Here is a 23,670-nt window from a genome sequence, read left to right on the forward strand (position 1 = left end):
AAACAAAACAAAAGAAAAGAAGAATTGACTTATGGAGGTAGCAAGAGGTATGTCCAGAAGTTTTTGTAGAATCTTACAGATTCTGAAGCTGATAAACTTAAATTGACTTTTACTTTCACTTAACTCCTTTACAAAGGCTGACATTCCCCCTCCAAAGAAGTATTCAACATTTTTCAAAAAAATATATTTTTTCATCATAATGCTTCCATTACAGAAAACCAAGGACTCAGACAAATACCAAAAATTTCTAACAAAAAGAAACTATTCAGGCATATAGGAAATCTGGGAGTACAGTAGTCAAATTCAGCTGAGGAAGAGGGCTTAAAATGTTTTAGATATAAGTGAAGCAGTCCACAAAAAATATAAGATTGGGCTGGAGAGATGGCTTAGCGGTTAAACGCTTGCCTGTGAAGCCTAAGGACTCCGGTTCAAGGTTCGATTCTCCAGGACCCACGTTAGCCAGATGCACAGGGGGCGCACGCTTCTGGAGTTCGTTTGCAGTGGCTGGAGGCCCTGGCGTGCCCATTTTCTCTCTCTCTTTCTCTATCTGCCTCTTTCTCTTTCTGTCGCTCTCAAATAAATAAATGAAAATGAACAAAAAAAAATTTTAAAAAATATACAACATTGGATACAGAACTTCCTTTGTCCAGCAAAGCCCCCTCGCTTTTTGCATTGATGCTATTCCTCCCTTGCTTACATTTATTTTGATTATTTTCAAGCCTTAGGGATTCTTTTTCTTAAAAAAAGATAAATTGTCAGGTTCAAATGCATCCCCATGAAGACAAGGAAAAAAAAAAAAAAACAAGAAAATGTGTTTCTCATTTAAAAGCTAACTTAGTTTTTCTAGATGTATGGGAGACTTCAGAATTCTCTGTGGATGTTAGAATGGCATCATTAAAGGTAAGCTAGTTATTGATTGTACTATATGCGTAGTAGATATTTTCTTTCTATTTATTTATTTATTTATGTAGGTGTTTTTTTTTTTTTTTTTTTAAGGATAGTGTTTATTATTATCATCTCTATGTGCAGAAAGCTCAGTGGTGTACACTCAGCCCAGCTTGGTGGCCAGTTCTTTGGCCTTTGCCGTTTCCGTTTGGCAATACGACCCACAGATTTTGGACCCAGGATGCCCCCCCACACAACCACCCCCCCGCAGTGGCGATGAATCTCTGCCATTATAGTTGGTCCTGATAGTTTCCACCAGTTTAGCCAGGGCTCCTTTGTCTTCAGAGTTGACCTGTGTGAAGGCAACAGTTGTGCATGTCTTCCTGTGGACCAGCCGCCCTAGCCTGACCTTCCCCATGACGATGCAGTATGGGACCCCCATCTTGCGACACAGGGCAGGCAGGATCACGACCAGCTCAGTGGGATCCATGTCATGTGCAATCACCGCCAGATAAGCCTTCTTGTTCTCCACCAAAGTCGTGGCGGTGTTGACCCCGCTCGAAGGACAGGGGCTGGCATAGTCGGGATGTCCACTTGGTCTCTGGCCTGTACTTGTGGGCAGGCCTCAGCAGCTGGGTAGCTCTTTGGCGGTCCAAAGCCTGGGTGAAGTGGTTGATTGCAGGAGGCACTTTTAGCCGCTTACACAGGATAGCCCTTTGCCGCTGCAGCCAGATGTAACAGGACCATTTGACAAAGCAGGTGAGGTCCCTTTTAGGCTGAACGTGCGGGCCAATGCCAAAATTCGTGGGTCTTTTCTCACATAGAGGATTTATGACCTTTTTGGCTTCCTGCTTCTTTACGACAGCAGGTGCCAGGTCCACCTTCTTCCCCTTAGCCTTCTTTCCTTTTGGCATCTTGCTTGGCAGGAGGAGAGGTTTTTGAGGTAGGGTCTTCCTCTAGTCCATGTTGAGTAAGAATTCACTCTGTAGTCTCAGGATGGCCTTGAACTCATGGAATTCTCCTACCTCTTCAACCTGTGTGCCATAATGGAAAGCATGTGCCACCACTCCCAGCTTACTAGATATTTCTAACAGTATGCATGTAAATAAAGTCTTAGAAAATTTGATTTACTAGGAAATTTGTAGTTCTCTAATGTCCTCACAAGAGTCTAGAAAGAGAAATGCAAATATTATTAAAGTTAGAATGTTAAATGTGTTCAGTTTGTGTGCTAAGCTAATGCAACTCCTTAAAACGCTTAAGGGACACAAGAAATCACTGAGACTTGAGTGGATAATCAGCACCTTTGAGAATTACTGAAGTTATAATGTGAAATGATATAAATGAAATGCATGAGTACACTAAATTCATTGGTATTGTTATATGAACCAAGGCTATTGTGGAGGCAGTGAGTAAAGTTACAACATGAGAACAAGGATGGATTATAGTCCATGACCTGGGCTGGAGAAATGGCTTAGCAATTAAGGCACTTGCCTGCAAATCCAAAGGACCCAGGTTTTCTTCCCCAGGACTCACGTAAGGCAAATGTACAATGGGGCATACAAGTCTGGAGTTTGTTTTCAGTGGTTGAAGGCCCTGACACACACATTCTCTCTCTCCTTATTTCCGTATCTTTCTCTTAAATAAATAAATAAAAATAAAATATTTTAAAAATCCATGACCTGACCTCAAAAGCCCAAAGCCTATAAAAGCTTATAATATTCATTTATATTAGATTAAATTATGTCTTTGTTTGAAGACCTGCACATTTGATAGTCAAGGTTTGCTTCTTCTTATAATCACAGAGACTCTGTTACTGCAGTAGTTACAGATTGTGACATCTATGACAAGTAACCTCAGTCTGTCATACTGTTGCTGGTATACTGAAAGATCTTGGCTTCCTCACTGCCTGTTCTGCAGTACAGTCTTGCTCCAGGGTCTTCACTTTACTGTGTGAGCAAACAGGATGCCATGGAACATGCATGAGATTATCCAGGAGGAGATTTTACACATGGGCATGATATCTGTCTGCATGGGACTTTATTTAATTGTGGTGGTTTGATTCATGTGTCCCCAATAAACTGATATGTTCTGAATGCTAGGTCTCCAGATGATAGCAACTTGGGAATTGGATCCTGCTAGAACATACTGTGTACCTATTCATATTCTCCAATTATTTGTGTGAATAAGTGGGAAGACCATGAGCATCTCCCATATCATCTATCCATAAAATATCTTCCCATAAGTTTCAAATAGTTTTTACTTAATGATTTAAGTATTAGTTAATAACATTATGATTTCTTTTTGGGGGGCTGTTTTGAGGAAGAGTCTCACTCTAGCCTAGGCTGACCTGAAATTCACTAGGGAGTCTCAGGGTGGCCTCGAATTCATGGCAATCCTCTTACCTCTGCCTCCCGAGTGCTGGGATTAAGGGCATGCGCCACCACACCCAGCTAAATTTTTCATATAGTAATTAAATTAGTAAGATGATGCAAAATATACAAAATATCAAAATGAGAAATAAGTAAATTATTAGTATTGTAACTTGAAGAAATCATTAATAAGCTTAGAAAAATGTTTATATTCATGTTTTGTGGAAATCCAACATATCTGAATTAAAAACCAAAAGGATATTAAACATTTCAATAGATCTTTCCATATTTTGCTCCAGAAGTAGTGTTCTCACTTTAAACATATGAGTTGGTGTCAGAAGAGCTACCTATACATTCTGAGCATCCTCATTGCCTTTGCTTGTTTCCTCATGATTGTGATATTCTTACCTTTTTGGTAAATGGAAATTTGGGAAATTTTGTTTGAAACTACTTATAATCACTGACATTTTTTTTTTTTGTAGAATAAAAGCCTGCTTTATTTATTTATTTATTTATTTATTTATTTATTTATTTATTTATTTATATCCTCACTCTTTTTTTTAAATTTAATTTATTAGTTTTCTTTTCAGCAAATACAGGCAGTTTGGTACCATTGTTTAGGCTCATCCATGATCTACCCCCTCCCATTGGACCCTCCTTGTTGATGTAAATGGGTCGTGCATTGGATACCAGCACCAAGCGGAAGGAGACCAACACAGAGAAAAATCAACTCCTACCAAATCAGAGAGCCAGAGCCTCAGAGGCCCCCAACACCTCAGCACTGAAGCAGACCAAAAACGAACCCAACATGGCTCAGGGAAATTTTGCGGAGGAGGGGGCAGAAAGAATGTCAGAGTCACATGTTGGGTCATGATATGCAGAGACATTTATCGTACCAATCACTGACATTTAAATTGTGTGAAATCTTCTTTCATTTGAAATGCCTAGAAGCCAGTGTATTTTATGATAAGTATTATGATTAGAGAATCATTTGTTTACTTGGCTTTATTTTTCTTTGATATTACTTCTCTAAAATAAAAGATGAATATATTGCATTCCTGAATCTCAGTGCAGCAACGTGAACATCTTTTCAGTCACCCCATTCCCAGCATCCTTGGTTTGTAGTCTCTGTGAGAAGCATCGAACTTTGTACACGGTGGTCATCCTGCCAATTCAGTGCTTGTTGCCATTATCTCCCGAGAAGAATGACTACACAGTTTCTTTATGCTCCATCAGGGTAACAATATAAAAGAAAGTATGCTCTTACTTTTATTTGTATGTTATCACTATGGTCTGCCATAGAAGAAAGAGGACAATACCCTCCCAATGTAAAGCATTGAAATTTCTGAAATGATAGAAGTAACAGAAAATATTTAACAGGGTGAGGGAAGAAGAAGGAGCAGTGACTTCCCAATCCTTCTCATGAACATGCCCCAAATGACAACCCTCCCATTGAAATCACCTCATGAAAACACCACGATCTCCCAATATGGCCAAGCTGGGGGCTAAGGCTCTTAACACTAAGACTTTTAAGAAACACCACAGATTCAAATTGCAGCACCAACTATGGAACCAAGTAGTAGTGCAGAAAATGGGGAGCTTTTGCAATCAACTGGACACCAAGGCAAATTATAAAAGGAAGAAAATATTTGCAAACAATTGAAAAGGAGTTACTACTGAAAATATACAACCCATCAACAAAAAATACAACAACAATAGTTACAACAAAATCGCCATGATTTCTAGGGGAGGATAAAAAAGCAGTGATTCTGTGGATTTCATGACATCAAGCAGGAAGTAGGTGTTTGAATGCCAAAGTAGCAGAGGGCATTAATGTTTGTGTACTATTCCTTGCTGCTTTTCAGAGAATAAAAAATATATACCTTTCAGAAAGAAGAATTACATGGGCTTAATTTCTCAGGAGGAAGGGAACCCGTCATACTTAGAAACTTGGGACCATTTGCCTTTATTGTCAATTATAGACCAAAATGTGGGGTGGATAAGAAGGCTCAGTGGGTAAAGTGCTTCTGGAAACAAGCAAATGGACTGCACAGCATTAAACTAAACACAAAAGCAATCAAGACAATATAAAGCTGCCTATGAAATGGGAGAAAATATGTGCAAACTGATAAGAGAATAACACTAAATATTTCAATAATGTTCTGAAACTCAACAGGGAAAAATAAAATAAACCCCATAATTTAAAAGAGGGCAAAGGACATTAAATATACTTTTCTCTAAACAGGCAAATGTTTAACAGAAGGAGGGTTTTGTGTTACATATGTTGACTTATGTCTGGGACAAAATACCTGACCTGTCAAAATAACTGCAGGAAGGGATGGTTTGCTTTGGATTACATTTCCAGGCAATATAGTTCATCATGGCCATGTAACTATAAATTAAAATATAACATTCATCCCATTACTTCCTTCTGTCAAGATTAGTCCAAGCAATGAGAGAAGTAACTGATATAATAATCATCAACAGGGAATGGAGTTGGCCAAGTATGAACATCTAGGGGATGTTCCACAGGTAAAGTTATTTCAATATTTCAAAATGAATATTTCTATAAAATGTAGCATAATTTATCAATAATTGTGATATTGCACTCACAAGTACATTAAGAAAATGCATTCCATATTTTTCATCACCCTCCCCCAAATTAAAACAAAACTAGAAAACAATCCCTTTGTCTTTTTCCATGCACACCCACACGAAAGCATAAGAAAATATGCATAGGTGATGGTATATTTAGAGACTTGACTACTCTTGCAATTTTTTTTTTTGTGTGTGTGTGTGAGAGAGAGAGAGAGAGAGAGAGAGAGAGAGAGAATTTATGTTCCAGGGCCTGCAGCCACTGTAATCAAACTCCAGATGCATGTGCCACTTGTGCACATTCACAGCCTTGCATAGTTGTATCACCCTGTGCATCTGGCTTGCAAGGGATCTGGAGAGTTGAACATGGTTCCTTAGAATTTTCGGACAAGCACCTTAACCACTAAGCTATCTCTCCAGCCTACAAGCTTGATTTCTATCTTATACCATTGCTATATGTATGCTTTCAATTTCATGAAATGTATACACTAAATATATATAATTTTATGTAGCACTTATGAATTAGTAAAACTTATTCATGCCAGACTTCAAAATTAATAATTATAGATGATAATTATACTTATTAATTATTAATGCATGAATAAATGTACATTTTTGGAGTCAATGATATGAATTAAATATTTTTGAAATAATTTCATTTTGTTTTTATATGCTAATTATTTCAATGAAAATTTATGATTAAAAACAAAATAGAAATAACCTCCATAAATCAAATGCCTCAGTGAATTAACTTATGGGAGTGATCTAACACAGAAAAACAAGTAATGCTACTTTTGGAAATATGATTTACTTCTACTAAATTTTCTGAACAAGCAAATTTTTGTTAATGTGTAATTGTTTTATTTTAGAAAAGATTAAGAACTGAAAATATTTAATGTATATATTGTGAATCTATTCAGCAGCTTAGTTTTGACAAAATGTTTTCTAGCAGTGGGTATCAATTCATTTAATTCTAGTACTGCCTTTAAGGCTTACTGATTAGAAATTAGGCAGCACAATGATTAATTACTTGATAAATTCACTGTGTAAACAAGTATAAAGAATTCTGCTACTTTTCAAATCCTGATATTTTCTTCCTTAAAACTAGTTTCCTCAGAAACTAGGATTTATTTGCTGTGTATATACGATGTGTACATGCATGTTCATATGTTTATGGACACACAAGTATGTTTGTGGGAAGGCCAGACATTAATGTCATGTGTCTTTCTCAACAGCTCTTTCACTTTAAATTATTTGAGACAGGTTCCTTGCTGAACCCATGATCACCATTTTGGCCAGACTCACCAATTTGGCTATGCAGCAAACTGCCAGGTTCCCATAGACATGTGCCACCACGCCCTGGCATTCTGTGTGCATGACAGAAGCACAAGCTCAAGTCCTCATGCTTGGGCAGCAAATAATTTATGGGTCGGCCCATTTCCCCAGCCCTAGGATAGGATTTTCATAATACTCAGCTTTCTGATTAATATTTATCTGGAACATTCCATATAATTTTATGTCAGTCCCTTCATGTATATAGTATTTCTAATCATTGCTATTGGAGATGTAAGACTTCTATGTTATATAGTGTTGGTATAATACATACAAGTTTATAGAGTAAGGAAGAATAGTCCAAGTTTAGGACTGCCTGATCTGAGAACTCCAGCATCCTAAATGCAAAGACGTTTCCCAAATAGGAACAATCTAGGCCCACCATGAGGGACACCCTGTCCAGCACTATCCCCCTCTTAAAACAATCAAAATGTTTCTTCAGCTGGGCGTGGTGGCGCACGCCTTTAATCCCAGCTCTCAGGAGGCAGAGGTAGGAGGATTGCCATGAGTTCAAGGCCACCCTGAGACTCCATAGTGAATTCCAGGTCAGCCTGGGCTAAAGTGAGACCCTACCTCGAAAAACCAAAAAAAAAAAAAAAAAAAAAAAAAAAAAAAATGTTTCTTCACTGTACTCACTACAAATCTCCCATTGAGTTCCTCTTAATCATATTTTAGGGTTTTATAAGTATAAACCTTATTATCTATCAGTGCTTATGAATCATAGGACTTCTCTTTAAAATTTTTCATAATTACATTTACTTAGATGAACATTAAGTGTCTAAGAAATGCATGTTTTCAAGGCTTAGCACCAGGGTAATGCCTTGGGAATTATGGAAGCTTTAAAAAGTGGGGTCTATGAAGAGGTATTTGGGGCACTGGGGCTGCATGTTTGAGGAAATTGTGAGATTCTGACCCTTTCCTCATTCTTTTCACTCCTTTCTAGTGACATGAGCAGCTTTGCCCCTGCAGGTTCTCCTGACATGATGCACTGCTTCTCTGCAGGCTCAGTTGAGTGCCAGCCACCAGCAGCACAAGTAAATAAGCCCAGATTTTTCTTCAAAGTTAATTATTTTTGATACTGTTTTAAGCTACCACCAAAGTTATTCATATTTCTTTCATGATATTTAGGCAAAGCTTACCCAGATGAAAAGTATCTTGGTCTATTTGATTGCTTTTTTACACATCAGTTTTCTTTTCATATGCAAAGTAAGTGACTCATTGTACAGCTTGTCTGGTATAGGAAAGAAAACATTTTGCTCAGCACTTTAAATTATATAGTGTACTTTCCTAAAAATGCTGAATTTAAGCTTAGATTTCCCTTTGGTCTTCTTTTCATTGGTTATCAGTAATACTGTGTTATATGATCCATTATACTTTCAAATTTCATAGGATAGAGAATGAATGGAGAGATGTCTCATAGTTTAAGAACATGTTCCTTGTAAGCTTGAGGGCCTGAGTAGACCAGAGAGGGCACAAGATTGACCCTTAATATCCACATAAAAAGCTGTGCACAGGCATGCATTTCTATCACCCAGTATGATAGTGAGCAGAGATCTGAGAATTACTGGGGCTTGCAATAAAACTGCAAGCTCTGAGTTCAGTAAGAGACTTTGAGTGGAAGAGCAATGAAATAGGACACCTATAACTCCATTCTGGTTACCACAGCTGAGCACATCCCCCTCCCCTGCAGGCGAGCACATGTGGTACTACATGTACATAGAGCACACACACCATGCACACACAGCATATCACTCACGGAGATACACACACATAGCCATGCACACATAAGCAAAAATAAAACATTACAAAACAGAAAAAATATATAGATGGTAAAGATATTCTCTTCCCGCTTACGGAGTAATGCCATTTTCACACTTACTTGAAATTAAATTTGCAATTTACAAAATGGAATAATGTTTTTGTAATTATTACATGAAAATAGTTGATGAATAGATATCATATACTTTGGAGCAAACCAGTCCTGTATTACTTTTGCAAATGAAAGTAATTTTATGAGGCTGGGATTTTCCTACCTAACTTGTATATTGAAAATATTAACATCTTAGTTATTAAAAATGTATGACCACAATAACAAACATTTCAATACAAGTTATCTAATTTAATAATTTCAGTTGGTTGGAGGGTATTTTCTTTATTTTCCAGGGGAAATTGAAAATCTGGTTAGACAAACAACTTTTCTAATAGCTAATTCCAGCAGACAGATTTGAACAAAACTGCCACGTTTGGTAAGGCTACCAGAACAAAATAGTGCAGATGCAATGGTTTATAAACAGGAATTTATTTCTCATAGGTCTAGAGGACGGTAATCCAAAGGCAAAGTGATAGCAGGTGTGGTATCCCTGTCACAGAACTTGGGTATGGAAGCTCATTTTCCCCAGAAAGACTAATGTTCAAGAGACAGTGTTGGGAAAAAGAGCTTTTGCTCATAGTTGCTGAAGAATGCAGAGGGAGCAATATTCAAACATCAGTTTCCCCCCTTCATGGAGATTAGGAGTTACAGAGCTAGAGTAGGCATAAGGGGACACAGACTCATAAAAGAGAGGAATATTCATGGTCTTGCTTAACATATGTGGAGCTCTTCTAGGAACTTGTGTTACTTTTCTTTCCTTACCTGTCATAGGCTAGTGCATCCAGTCATGGATGTTGACTCCTGAAGGTGGAGAGATATTAAGCAAGTGTAGCCCAAGTTGAAACCCTGCATGCTTGTTTGCACAAAATATTTCTCAAATGATGCACACATCTGTACACAGAGGTGAGTAAATTCTGACACAAACAATAAAGTGTCAAAGAAGAAAGACATGAATACGGAGAAGCCAAGCTTCTTCATTTAGTTTCATTTACTCAACAGATATCTGCAGACCCAAAGGAAGAGTCATTGTTTTCAGCAAAAGCAGCAATCAACTCTCCTAAAAGTAATACAGACAACTGTCAATGTAATGTAATGCAGAGCTGTTATCTATAGCAAAGGTGGTGGGAAGCTTTTAATGTATTCCCTTTAACTTTAAGTCAAATAAGAGAACATGAAGCTAGAGGGTTTGCTTATTTTTGTCTCACTGATATCAAGGGAGAGAGTCATTATGTAGAGAAAGAACCCTCACCTGTCTGACTGACTCTGACTGCCTTACTGAAGGCAGATTTTCCTTCCATAAGGTTTACCCCTTGGCTTCCAAGTGACATGTAGCACGTTCCTTTCATGACATTTGCTATTAACCTCTGGCATCTCCTTCTGCATGTCCCAGTCTTGAACAATGTCAGTTAGAAAGGACTAGAACCCAATTCAGGGTTTCCTTTTAGGTTAATTTTCACTTTAAGACCCCCTCTCCAGTTACATTATAGGGTCCTAGAGTTTAGAGTTCCAAAATACCAACAGGGGGTGCAACTTAGTTTCTATTTTCAAATTAGGCAATCAATAGTCATGAAGTATATTGTCTTCCTAATTTAGATGTCTCTAATACAACCTTCAAACTCCAGGCTTGGTCACATTACATTCCACATGTTAGAGACATGTTAGAGACACTTAACAAAGAATATTTGTGTGATTGAATTCCACCTTCTCCTCTTTTTCTCTTTATCAAAACATTTTTTTAATTTAATTTATTAGTTTTCTTTTCAATAAATACAGGCAGTTTGGTACCATTATTTAGGCTCATCTGTGATCTACCGCCTCCCATTAGACCCTCCTTGTTAATGACAATGGGTCATGCATTGTGGAGTTAGCCCCCAGTTATTGGTATGATAAATGTCTCTGCATATCATGACCCAACATGTGACTCTGACATTCTTTCCACCCCTTCTTCCGCAAAATTTCCCTGAGCCATGTTGGGTTCATTTTTGGTCTGCTTCAGTGCTGAGGTGTTGGGGGCCTCTGAGGCTCTGGCTCTCTGATTTGGTAGGAGTTGATTTTTCTCTGCGTTGGTCTCCTTCCCCTTTGTGCTGGTATCCAGTTCACAGGAAGATATCACCCTTGCTTATTTCGCCAGTTGTCCTTAGTTTCAGTTGGGCCCCTTTTGAGGTATGTTATCAAAACATTTTTATAAAATAATTATATGTTAGACTCATTTAAATAAAATTCCTTTAAAATTTTATCACTTCTTGGCTTTTTGGCTAGGATCAGGTATAATGTTTTTTTTTTTTTTTTTTTTAACAAACATTTTTACCATAACAGTAAACCTACAATATGTAAATTGCATGGAATAATTGAACCCAATATGTGATAAATGAAAGGGAAGATCTTATACATGTCCATTTCTTTGTCGAGGCTGTTGTTAAATAATTTTTTTATTGAGTGTACATGTATGTAAGTTTGTGTGTGAGTGTGGGTATTCATGTATGCACAGAAGAAGTCAGACCTGCACAGTGGGGAGAACCCACAGCTGATAGTGGAAACTGTGTCAGAATCCGTTGGCTAGAAGACTCTTAGATTCCAGCAAGAAGTCTCCATTTTTCTCTTAGAACAAGAAGACTGTGCATACCAAAATACTCAGATAAGTATACATACCCCCTTTAATCTATGCTGCTCTCAATCTTGGTTAGAGAATCTGTTTTATTTTATAGATGGCAGACAAAACTCAGGAGAGTCAAGATTCATCAATTCAAGAAAATATCGCTGACTGCCTATCATAAGACATGCCACCTGTACCACATCAGTTAATGGCCCCAGAAAAATTGCAGAGAAAGCAGCAACATAAGTTTTTCTCCCACTGGTAGCCTAACAACCAGCTCCAGGGAAAGGCAACAAACACTTTTGGCTATGAAAACACATGTAATCAGAAACCAAGATGCCATAGAGACTCCACACTAAACAAGACTACTAACAAACCCAGTGTGGTACTTTGAATGGAAGTCCCCCAATAGATTCATGAGTTTATTAAAGCTTATACTTTAGATCCCTAGACACCTAGTTGGAGTAGATATCACTGTGGGCAGATGCCAAGGGCCAGCCGAATAGTATTATTGGGGGTGGGTCTAAACTCCCGCCTAGGGGATGCAGAGAGTTTGAGCTCTGCCTTGGAATCACACAGTGTGTTTGCTTGTGGTGCTGGTGGTTGTCTTCCTTTTTGCACGGATTTGGTAAAGAGGGCCAACTTCTTTCACCATTAAAGAACTTCCCTTGGATCTTAAGATTAAACTAAATCCACTTCCTTCAATACCTGTGTCTGAGCTAGAGGTTCATCCCCACAATATAACTGACTATGACACCCACCAAGGCTCAGAGACCATTGTGGAAGAGGGAGTAAGATCCACAGGGCTGGTATAAATGTCCTGAGGCTGAAACATTATTTCCCCAACAGTGAACACCAATAATCTTACTGAGGAGAACCCTTAGGAAAAGTGGGAGTGGGGCAGGGGAGAGTGAATATAATACCATAACCTCTGTAAAAAAATGAAAGTGAATAAATTTTAAAAGAAAGAAAAGGAATTGCATTTTGGTGAACTTTTGTAGGTTAAACAAAAATACTTTAGAAAGAATATCATATTAAACTTAGAATTCAAAATTCTTTCTTTTTATGTCTTATGTGAAATTATCAAGAATTATTGATACTGTGTATAATTCACAAGAAATAATGTTCAATAGAATTGGAAATATGATATATGTGTGTGCTAGTAATGCTAATAGAAGACAGGACACCGATGTCATGGGTATATTGGCATTGGTTTTGAGTGCTGTTATTGGATGACTCAAAATAAGTATTTTGTTTTCTGAGACAAAGTCGTTTTCTGTAATCCAAGTTGTCCTTGAATTCATGGCAATCCCCCTGATCAATCTTCTAAATGCAGGAGTGTTAGACATATTTTTCTTGAGTATCCTTGTAGTTGTGGACTTTTTTTCTTTAGTTCTATTGCTCCCTCTTCCTCTCCCTTTTCTATTTAAATGTAATTGGTCTTCTACTTTTTTTTAATGATTTAACTTTCCACTAGCATTGAACATGAGTTCCATTGTTTCTATGCTATTAACTCTTGCCAGTGACATGACTGAATGAATTTATTTAAACCTAAATGTATGAAGCAACAAGTAGATTACTATAATGAGCAATGTAATTTTTTGATATCATACATTCATTGTTTTTAACCAATGAGAATAAATTGACTGATGATATCAAGGAGAGACCAAAAACATTTTATTTTATTTTATTTTCTTCATTTAGAAATCCTCTGTCCAAGCTTGAAATGGTGGTTTTATACAGAAAGACATACAATAGAGACACAAGCATAAGGTGTTCAGTTAAGCAAACTTTTACAAGTTGAGCAGATCCATATCAGCGGTATCCAGATGAGCAAGTAGAACATTATAAATTATATAAAATAACCTTCATAGTCCATTTATCTACTACCTTTTATCCAAGACGCATCCCCTTGCTGTATTGCCATAATTACAGCTGATTCTGAAGTGGTTTTGTTCATGTACACAGAGTCACATATGGTCTTTCTGCATGGAATTATTTTTACTATTAGGCTTTGCATTTGCTTTTGTGCATGTGGCATTACTACATTTTATTTTATTTCTGAGTGACTATACAATGTCTAAGTGAGTATATACTCATATTCTTATCAATCTTATTGTTACATACTTGTTTCAACATCACCTTTAGCAAGGTCTTGTAGTGATCTTTTCAAGATATGTCTTTTGGTGAAAATATAGGCAAGTTCTTGTTGAATATCTTCCTATCAGTGGGTTTTCTGTTTAGTTATTCCTTTTCCTCTCTCTATTCTATCTAGAAGCAAATGATCTCCAAAAATTTTAATTATTTAACTTTTCACCAACATTGAACATGAGTCCTATTTTTATGTTACAAACTTTTAATACAGATATTGCTGCATAGTTACAGAAATTTATAGGAACAAATATTTACATTTTTGTTTATTTGGGAAGTTCTACTTTGGGCTGAAGTCTGATTCAGGCTTGCTTTATAGATCATTCTTCTCCTAGGTCCACGATTTCTCATAGTTGATCAAATGGCCACCAGATGCACAATGAGAGTCCTGTGGTAGCATCTAATACTTCTTCCAGAACTTGCACAATGCCACATTACATTCATACATTTTTTGCAAAAGCAATCATGTAGACAAGACAAAATTCAGCTGCCTCGAGAAGGCAATGCACCACTTACTGTGATATGAAATACAACAGTATTTTCACAAAATAGTTATAAATGTTTCATTCTAATGCAGAGATGACAGATAATCAGGAAGTATTTTTCACTTTAGTAAGTATAATAGAAACAGTATTATGGCTAATTTCCAATTGTCAGGTTGACAGGGTCTAAAATCACCTTCAAAATAAATCACTGAGTATACCTGTGAGGAATTTTCTAGATTAGATTAGTTGAGGGGGAAGATACATTTTAACTGTAGTGCACTGGGATCCAGGATGGTATTGGAAGCTAGCTGAGCACTTGACATTCATTGCTCTACTTTCTGGTGTCTGATGCAGTGTGATTAGCTGCTTCACATTCCTACTGCCATGCCCTCACCACCATGATGGGCAGGCTTGAGCTTCAAGCAGAAATGAACAATTCCTTCCATAAGTTGCTCCTTGTCAGGTATCTGGTCACCACAATGAAAAATTAACTAATACACATTCTATCTCATATGACTGAAGTTGCATTTAACTTACAGGTATTGAAGCTAGCTGTCATTTCAAGTGCTTACTTATGAATTGAGTATGAAAGATTTTTGACATTTTCAGATTATATCACCTAATATCCATTCATTATGTTTTGGAAATTATAGCCTCAAAGTCAGGAGCCATTTTCAACTACACATTTTAACCATTTTTCTCACTATATTGTTTACATATTGCCTTATCAATGATGTTTTGATGTTTAAAACTGCCATTTTGAACAAGTTACATTCCTTGTCTTCATTTTTGAACTATTTACCTTGTTGAAAAAATGTTTCCTATTCTGTTGAGAATATGTTGTTATAATATTTACATGTAGATCTGAAATCAACTTGGAATTGATTTTATATTATGAAGATAGGAAGTCTCAGATATATTAGTTTTCAATATGAAGTTAAATTGGGTCAGCACCACTTATTGATAAACTTTTATTTTTCAATAATTTTTATTGGTAACTATCTCAAACTCAAGGGTCTATATATTAAGCAGATATATTTCTGGATTTTATATTTTGCATCATTGTTTGATTTGTGTATATCACTGTAAATGCCACAGTGTCTAAATTTACTTTCTTGATAATAAATCTTGATATTTTTTGGAATAAATCCTGCTGTTATATTTCCCTTGGGTTAACTTGGCTCTTCATAGAATTTTTTCCTTTAGATAGAAAGTTTTAAATCAGCTTACCAATATCCACAAAAGTCTATGGGGGATTTGTGATTATATTGAAGCTATAAACCATATTGGAGGGAATTGATAAATCACAATATAAATTTTTTTATTCAATAAAACTAGAAAGGTGAAACATTACTGAACTATGAAAAGTCATTAGAAATTTTTTCAATGACACTATTCAAAATAAGAAAATGTCAATAGTATTTTTCTATATTAGAAAACACATTTACTGCATAGCTATTATTAATATTATAAGTGACTTTAGTTTTTGCCTTAATAAGCATCTCAAAGCTTTTTATGTTGATTTGTAAAATAGATTGATTCTGAACTATTCCCAACAATCTTCTTCCCAGATAATGGCACTATTTTTAAAAATTTATTTTTATTAGTTATGGACATACTTAGTAAATAAATAACACATGTTGGTACCATGCTTTCTCTCATCCCTGCCCCTTTTCTGAAGAGACCTTCCTCCTAGGGGCTGCAGGTCAACCCTATGGGGATTGTGGGATGTGCATTTGTGGGGCAGCAGTCAGTTATGGTGGAGAGGCAATGTCTCTGTGCCTGTACATAATGTCCCAACTTGTAGCTCTAACAATCCTTTTGTCCCATGAAATTCCATGAGCATGTTGTGTTTGTTTTATGTCTGCTTTGGTGAAGGGCTCTTAGGAGCCTCTGGTTCTTTGGTATGGTAGGTGTTGAGTGTCCTCAGTGTCTATCTCCATCACCCTTGTGCTGATATCAGGTTCACTGAAAAAGCTGCACTTTTGCTCACCTGCCCAATTGTTCTGTGGTTTCTTCTGAGGCCAGGCTGAAGTGTAGGAGGTCATTTCTCTCCTCAGGTCCTGCTCCCATCTGAGAAAAAGAAGCAGATTTTCAAAGACAGAGTAAAGTCAGCATACATTAAATGGGATAAGCAATATTAATTAGAATTTAATGGGTGTAGTCACTCTTATAGCCCAAAATTGGTAGCTTGATATTGGAGAGAAAACATCATTATATGGAAATGATTCTGACTTGTTTGCCAGATATGGGTTCCTTTGCACTGAGTGGATCTGTTAGCCAATACAAAATGGCACTATTTGGAGGGACTGAAAATTGATTTGGAGATGGAATTTTCTGGCAGTAATAGCAGTAAGCCTTTCAAGTTTCTAGCTTTCCCTCTTGTTCTTATCCTGCTCTCTGCTTCCTGGTCCTCAGTAATATGAACAGGGTCCAATACACATTAGCCTTGATGAACTGAAAACATGGGCTAAAATAAACCTATCTTTCCTTAAATTGTGCATTCCAGGTAATGTTACAATGACAGAGAAATGATTAATATACTTTGTTTTCACTTCATTGATTTTATTAAAAAGCATGTGATGAGTTTGGTGGTATACAGATGTAATCTTTGGGTAAGCTAAGGTAGGAGAATCACATGTTTGAGGCCCTCCGGAGCAACATAGTGAGTATAAAGTTAGCTTGAGCTATATAAAAAAAAAAATCTGTCAGAAATGAGAAAATGAAAACAGTGGTATTTCTACAACATATATGATGAGAATCAACTAAATTAAAGAGAAACAGAGAAACAGACATTATAAATAGAACAAATATCATTTTCCTGATAAAAAATTATATTTAATATTATAATATCAATTAAAATGCCAATTTAATATTTAATTATATAATAATGTGAAATATCATAATGCTATTTTAACATTTACAATTTTCTAAATTCCAAATGATTCCTTTTATTATACCATTCAATATAAAACTAGTTGTGCATTTAATATTTATTTTTCTATGAATTCCTTTATATATGAAAAAATTATATATTGGGGATTTCTGCCAGCAATGTGAAGCTGACTCTACATCAGCCCATCGTTGTTTCTTCTTTTACATGCTTGATATTCCACTGAATTGGGAGATCACAGTTTCTTCATCTCACCCCTTATTGAGAAATGTAGACATTGTTTACAGTGATTTAGAATTAAAAACTGCTTTGGTACAAATGTATGCCTCCAAATCATATGCTGAAACATAACTCGTGATGTGATAGTACTAGGAAGCTGGACCCTAAGCTGTAATTAGCTCATTCAGGCTACACAATGGTGAAGGGATTGATGTCCTTATAAAAAATGCAGCACAGTGCTATCATCCCCTTTCTGTTTAATGCCTTCTACCATGTGAGAAGCAGCATCTTCAGAGCAGACATTGAAAGTGCTGTGAACTTAACCTTGAACCATCTATCCTATAGAATAATGTGACCTACATTTACATTATTTAAAAATCACTTTGTCTTGATATTTTGTTATAGGAACATGAATGAAATCAGACACAAGAAATACTGGAGTGAACCTCTTGAGTTAGGCAGAGCTCTCTAGGAAATAATCCAACAGATGGATACCTGGGGTTCACTTATATACCAATAAGACCCTGATTAAAAAAAAAAAAAAAGTAAAAGTGCTAGGCATGGTGGCACATGTCTTTAATCCTAGCATGTGGGAGGCAGCATTAGCAGGATCACTGTAAGTCTGAGGCCACCATGAGATTACATAGTGAATTCCATGTCAGCCTGGTATAGAGTGAGATCTTACCTCAACAATGCCGTCCAAAAATAGTCGAACAGCACCTGAGGAATGAGATTTGAGATTGTCCTCCAGTCTACACATTCATACCCTCATACATGGATCTGTGTGTACTTGGGCTGCAAAGCCACTGAGAAACTCTGCTGGCACTGAGCTGATTACCTCCTTCTATGTAGACCAGCTGACAGAAAGCTGGAAGAAGCCATTCTGCATGCAGTTCAATTGGACTGAGAGAAATCCCCAGTGAGAATACTCAACAGTGGACAAGTCTTAAATTTTGCTATCCAGGCCAAATGAGACAATGGGTGCAATAGTGTCAAGTCTGTCATAGTGGAAACCAACTGCCCTCTAATTGGACTGGAGGTCCACTCCATGGGAGGCAATACATCCCTGATACTGAAAACCTAAAGCACGGTAGTCATGAGACCTAGGGGTGTAAATCTCTGGCTAAATGTGCATATTATGTTTATCAAACTTCCCAGTAAGCACGTCTCTTAATGTTCATACCCATATATTAATGCTACTCTCACTTCTTGGTAGAGAACCTTCTCTATTCAGGTGGAAGTGACCTTGGAATGACTAAGAAGGCATCATGGTGCTTGAAAGAAGTGAAGGAGTGCTCAGAACTGCAATATCTCTGTCACATCTTCCAAAGCTCAAGGTCTATTGCAGAAGAGGTGGCAGAAACAATGTAAGAGCCAAAGGAAGGGTAGGACTCCTTACAATGTGCTTCTCCAGACACAAAATGCCTGGATATCCATGACCTCACACTGCCTGACACTACCTACACAAGACCATCATAATAGGAAAAAAAGATCATGACATCAAAATAAAAGAGAGACTGATTGAGAGGAGGAGAGGATATGATGTAGAAGGATATGATGTAGAATGGAGATTCAAAGAAGAAAGTGAGGGGAGGGAGGGCATTACCATGGGATATTGTTTATAATCATGGAACTTGTTAATAAAAAAATAATTAAGAAAGAAGTTGTGTAAGGAGAGTTTTAAAAATATTTTATTTATGTATTTGAAAGAAAAGAGAGAGAGAGAGAGAGAGAGAGAGAGAGGGAGAGAGAGAGAGAGAGAATGAGGCTGGAGAGATGGTTTAGCAGTTAAGGTGTTTACATGCAATGCCTAAGGACCCAGATTTGATTCTCCAGGTCCCACTTAAGCCAGATGCACATGGTGGCAAATGTGTCTGGAGTTCCTTTGCAGTGCCTGAAGGCCCTGGAATGTCTACCCTCTCTCTCTTTTTCTCTCTCTAATAAGTAAACAAAAATAAAAATCTTATGAACGAGAGAGAAAGAGAGGTGCAGATAGAGACAGATAGAGAGAGATAATGGGCGCACCATAGCCTCCACCCACTGCAAACAAACTCCAGATGCATGTGCCACCTTGTGTATCTTACTTACATGGATCCTGGCGAATTAAACCTGGGTCCTTAAGCTTGGCAGGCAAGTAACTGAACCACTAAGCAATCTCTCCAGCCCCAGGAGTCAGGTTTTTAATAAAATAGTCTTAAAAAAGGAGAGCTTATCACTTTTGACAAGGCGCATCAAACAGGAGGATATTTACCAGAAGAAATATCAGGAGAAATATAATATGTATTTGTTTGCAGATTCTCAAAATAAAAATCATCAAATACATGTAAACAAAGATTTATGACTGTTTCCCAGAACTGAAGAACATGGGTAAAATAGAGAAGTCTAGGCCAAAGGGTAAGGAGAAAAATAAAATTATCTCAGATGAACAATTCTAGAAGCAATAATTGAAAAAATAAGATAAATAAGATTGCATGTTGAAAAATTGCTAAAATGTGGATTTAATTTCTGTTACAAGAATGGTAAAAAGAAGCTACTTACATGAAATGGCAAATATGTTAAGAGGATGGTAGTGATATGGGATAGAGATTTCCTATTGCTGACATGTGAGAAATCAACAAAAAGGGAAAGAAAAGAAAGGAAAACATTGTATGATTACGTACTCATTGCTGCTTAGGACAGTTGGTTATTCAGGTTGTTTAACCTTATAAAATCCCTGCATTCTTTCTAAAATAAAATTCACTAGCTTTACAAAAGTGGAACAAGAACTGGTTACATTCTGTAATCATAATATGAAGAAACTAATAGTTTGTATCCTTAGTGCACTCATAAGTGAAAATATCACTCTGTTAAACAGCATTTCTGTCAAATAGGAAATTAAATAATACAGCTTTAGGATATCTTCATTTTTTTTTCCTCTTTAGCACTAGCAAGAAATGAAGAGTGAAATGAAAGAGTCAAGCAATCAAACCATTTTATTTGCTCAGAAGAATAATAAGCTCCAAAAGTTCACAAATGTTTAGATATATATATAAGACTGCACTTGGATAACTCCAACTTAGAAGGATCTGAGCTTAGAAAGTTTTCACCAGAACTCTGTTTTCAAATTTTTTTTGTTAATTTTTATTTATTTATTAGAGAAAGGGATAGAGAGAGAGAGAGAGAGAGGCAGATAGAGAGAGAAAGAGAATGGGCACACCAGGGCCTCCAGCCACTGCAAACAAACTCCAGACAGGTGCGCCCCCTTGTGCATTTGGCTAACGTGGGTCCTGGGGAATAGAGCCTGGAATCGGAGTCCTTAGGCTTCACAGGCAAACGCTTAACCACTAAGCCACCTCCCCAGCCCAGTTTTCACCAGAACTCTTGTTGGCATTCAATTACCACTGTGAGGTAATAACAAGAGTGGCCATTAAGAGGTGGTGGGTACATGAGGGCATGCTTTTATGGATTTATATGTTAACTAGGTGGATTTATTACTGGAGTGGCTTTGTTTTTATAAAAGTAAGCTTTGGGCTGGAGAGATGGCTTAGGGGTTTAAGGCTCTTGCCTGCAAAGCCAAAGGTGCTCAGTTTAATTCCTCAGGACCCATGTAAGCCAGATGCACAAGGTGGTGCATGCATCTGGAGTTCCTTTGCAGTGGGTGGAGGCCCACCCATTCTCTCTCTTTTTCTGTCTCTTTATGCCTCTCTCTCTTGAATAAATAAATACAATAAAATTTAAATAAATAAAGTAAAAGGAAGCTTTTTTACTTGCTTTCACTGTGTCTGTATTTTGTCAGATCAGTAGGAAGATCCTAATCACAAGGAAAAAAATAACATAGTACTATGGTCTTGGACTTTCAGAAACTTCAGCTAAAAATTTTTATTTCCTTTGTAAGTTTTACTTACCCTTATGCATTCTGTTATAACCTTAAAAGGACAAAGAGGAAAAATTACATATGATGCCTTAGTAGGAGAGCAGAGTTCAGAGTTCACGATCATCAGAGGCTACCTGTAAGTGTCACTTTCATTCCCACTATCCTCTTATTCCTCTTCTTGTGCTTCATCAACTCATCACTTAAATATAGTATTTGAGTTTCAAGAAAAGTCAGATGAAACATTCCAATTTTATAATAAAGGAAATTCATTCCCTCTATTATCTATTCCCTTCCTATTCTTTAATACATACAAGATTTCCAATTAGAAGTTATATTAATAAAATTGTTACTACTTTGAAAGTAAGCCCAGTTCATAAAAATGAAGAATGTTGGTATATATGCTGTTTATTATTTACAAGATGTGCATATAACAGTGAAGAAATTTACATTGAATTCAGCAGGAAACGTTACCACAGTTATTCTATAACTTACAGTATTTATTTAATAGTCACTAACTACCTTTAAGTCATGGACAAAAAGTACTGGTAATTCTTGCTAATATACCGGTTTTTAATAAATTCATAAGTAAAGATTAAAAATTACAAATAATTATCAAAAGTTAAACACTAGGTAATATAAAAAATGATCTTCTGAAGCAGTTTCAGTTAGATTAACAGGTAGCAAGCAAATACAAAAGGACTTAAACATTTATATTTGCAAAATTTTACATAAAACTGACCAAGATGGAAAGACCCACTCATGATATATTTAAAATGGATACTAAGACATTATGAAACTATGTTAGTGAAGATTAAAAAAAGGGCTGGAAAGATTGATTAATGGTTAAGGTGCTTGCCTGTGAAGCCTAAGGATTCAGGTTCAGTTTCCTAGTACTCATGTAAGGCAGATGCACAAGGTAGCACATTCATCCGGAGTTCATTTGCAGTGGCTAGAGGCCCTGGTGTGTCCATTTTCTCTGTCTCTCTATCACTCAAATAAATCAATTAATAAACATTATCTTTTTAAAAAAAGATGATAAAGTGCTGGGTGTGGTGGCGCATGCCTTTAATCCCAGCACTGGGAGGCAGAGGTAGGAGAATCAACGCAAGTTCAAGGCTACCCTGAGGCTCCATAGTGAATTCCAGCTCAGCTTGGGCTAGAGTGAGACCCTATCTTGAAAAAAACAAAAAATAAAAAATAAATATAAAAGAGGATAAAAATTAACAAAGAGTCTTATCATGTATTTGAATCATATAAAGAGTCATATACATGATATATGATGTATATATATATATATATATATATATATATATATATATATATGTGTATGTATGTATAATGTGTGTGTGTGTGTGTGTGTTGTATCTCAAGAGAATTTTAAGTGCAATAGAAAGAGAAATTTTAAAATATAATTTTGGTACTTGTTGACATCATGAAGGTGTGAATTAAAGTTCCTAGAAAAGCACTACATCTGCTGCACATACTTCCAGAAAGGCTGAATGAGCTGATAAAAACCTCTGTGTTCACAGAAAGATGGAACATTGCAAAGTCAGAGCCAAAATACCTTGGGCTACCTTGAGCCCCTAAATAGCCATTATTGCCCACCTCTGAGTTTGACCTAATATCCATGCGTCTATCAGTTGATCAGGTGCAAACTTTTGGGAATGTACTAGTATAATACCAGTTTTCACCAACTCAGCTGCTAAGAATGTAACCAGATAGCATCTGAAGCTTATGGTGGCAATTTTCCCACTTTGCTGTAACCTGCCTATCTGATGGTCAGCTAGTATAGTTGAAAAGTGCCTTGATTTATGACTTTCTTTTGTTGTATGGCTATAAAACCTTTATGAAATGGATAACATGTTGAAACTTGGAATTGAGGTAAATTAAATCTGTGTTCCTGGGCCCTGGTCACTCATATTTGGCTTCAGAATTAACTATCCCTAATCCCCTTTGAGGTAGGAACTATGTACTTAACATTGAAAAACATGAAACAATAAATATATTGGTTGATCAATGACCTATGACAAAATAGCTAAGTAGACTATATATTTCTGAGAACTACAAAAGTAAATCTGGAACTATAGCAGTGAAATACATATGTTTTGCCTGTGTGTGTGCTCATGAATGAATTGTGTTTCCCTATACTTTTAGGTTTCAGAGAATATCTTCTATATACTATTTTCTATAGTAAATATCCAAATGCAAATGAAACAAGTAAAATTATTTTAATTGAGTCTGCATATTACCTCTGGAAAATTATACTGGATCATGTAAAATCACATAATTCATAAGTGTATATGCTGTTTAAATTATGAATGATGCCTTTATGCTTAAATGATGGAAAGACAATAATCATGGATGTGACTTGAATATAAAATATCTTCCATACACTCATATGTTTGAATGTTTAATCCCTTTTTGG

At 36.5% G+C, this 23,670-nt stretch overlaps 1 pseudogene; it reads right to left on the minus strand.

Annotated features, from left to right (window-relative positions):
* Window positions 1–1,048: 1,048 nt before the first annotated feature.
* LOC123456633 lies at window positions 1,049–1,799 on the minus strand (annotated as a pseudogene).
* Between the last annotated feature and the right edge of the window lie 21,871 nt (window positions 1,800–23,670).

Source organism: Jaculus jaculus, chromosome 1, assembly GCF_020740685.1.
Source record: "Jaculus jaculus isolate mJacJac1 chromosome 1, mJacJac1.mat.Y.cur, whole genome shotgun sequence".
Lineage (NCBI taxonomy): Eukaryota > Metazoa > Chordata > Mammalia > Rodentia > Dipodidae > Jaculus > Jaculus jaculus.